Below are 2125 nucleotides of genomic sequence, written 5' to 3'. Positions count from 1 at the left end.
GAACAATAGAATTATCAAATCTAAATAGTAGTCAGAAAATACACACATACACACACGCACACACACAAATGAACAGAGCTTCAGGGATGTAGAACAATAGAATTACCGAATCTAAATAATAGCAGAAAATACACACACACACACAGACACACACACACATACACAAAATGAATGGAGCTTCAGGGCCTGTAGGACAATAAGAAAGTTCTAAAGTTTGTGTCAACAGTCCTGGAAGAGAAGAAGGGAGAGGGTGGGTGGGGAAACCACACAAAGAAAGAGTGTCTGAAAACTTCCCAAATTTGGCAAAGGACAAAACTATAGATTCAAGAAGCTGGGCAAATCTTAAATGGGATAAACGGAGAGAAAATCCACATTAAGACACATCACAGTCAAACTCATGAAAAGCACATATCATAATAAATGTGTAAAGACTAGAGACAACAAAAATATTTTAAAAGCAGCAAGACAGCCGGACATGGTGGCTCACACCTATCATGCCAGCACTCTGAGAGGCAGAGGCAGGTGGACCACCTGAGGTCAGGAGGTCAAGACCAGCCTGGCCAACGTGGTGAAACCCTGTCTCTACTAAAAACACAAAAATTAGCTGGGTGTGGTGCTGCATGCCTGTAATCCCAGCTACTCAGGAGGCTGAGGCAGCAGAATCACTTAAACCTGGGAAGTCGAAGTTGCAGTGAGCTGAGATCACGCCACTGCACTCCAGCCTGGGTGACAGAATGAGACCATGTCTCAAAAAAAAAGCAACAAGAGAAAATGGACATCTTATCTACAGGAAAACAATTGGAATGAGAGCAGATTCTTCATCAGAAGCCCTACAGGCCCTAAGGAGATGGTTGGACATTTTTCAAGCACTGAATGGAAAGAAAGATCAACCCAGAATCCTATACCCAGCAAAATATATCCTTCAGGAATGAAGAGAAAATTAGAGCATTCGAAGATGATACAAAACTAAGAGAAAGTATTGCCAATAGATTCCTTCAAAGGAATGGTTAAAGGAAGTTATCTAGACAAATAGCAAGCAATAAAAGAAGGAATCTTGGGACACTAGGAAAGAAGACAGTGTGGTCGGCAAGAACAAAAGCAAACACAATAGACTGTTCAGCAGCTTCTTAAACAAAACAAAACATAACTACACGTTTAATGGCTGTATGATGCAGTGCACCCTTGGACATTCATCCAAGAGATGTGAAAATTATGTTCACATAAAACCCTGTATGTGAATAGCCACAATAACTTTACTGGTAATGGCCAGATGTGCTTCAATGGATGTGTGGTTAAATTAACCATGGTAAATCCATATCATGGAATACTATGCAGCAATGCAAAGGAATAAATTTTGTGGGTTTTTTGTTTGTTTGTTGTTTGTTTGTTTTGAGATGAGGTCTTGCTCTGTCATCCAGGCTGGAGTGCAGTGGCACAACCATATCCCGTGGTAACCTTGAACTCCTGGGCTTAAGGGATCCTCCTGCCTCAGCCTCCCAAATATCTAGGAGTAGACCCATGGGTACCACCATGCCCAGCTAATTTTTTTTTTAATTTTTCATGCAGACAGGGTCTTGCTATGTTACCCAGGCTGTTCTCAAAGTCCTGGCCTCAATGGATCCTCCCACCTTGGCTTCCCACTGTGCTGGGATTACAGACATAAGTCATGGCACTTGGCCCAGGAAAAAGTTATTGATACACACAACAACATCAATGGATCTTCAGGGAATAATGCTCAGGGGAAAAAAAGCTGGTCTCCAGAGGTTACATATGGTATGATTCCACTTATACTTAAAAAGCTAAAATTCTAGGTTATCAATTGCCAGGGGCTAAGGAGGGTTGGGAATGACGGGATGGGTGTGGCTGCATCACAGTATCCTGAACTGCATCCTGTGGAGATGAAACTGTTCTGTGTCTCCGGTCCATCAACATCCATGTCCTGGTTGTGATCCATATTATCGTTTTGTAAGATGTTCCCATTGAGAGAAACAGGGCAGTGAACACACAAGACCTCTCAGTATTGTATCTTAAAATTGCGTGTGAATCTATAACCATCCCAAAATGAAAGGTTTAACTAAAATTTCAAAAAGAGAAGAAAAAAGAAAATAAATCTGCGGATACCCAG

Source organism: Piliocolobus tephrosceles, chromosome 9, assembly GCF_002776525.5.
Source record: "Piliocolobus tephrosceles isolate RC106 chromosome 9, ASM277652v3, whole genome shotgun sequence".
NCBI lineage: Eukaryota > Metazoa > Chordata > Mammalia > Primates > Cercopithecidae > Piliocolobus > Piliocolobus tephrosceles.
Note: the sequence above shows the minus strand (reverse complement) of the source record.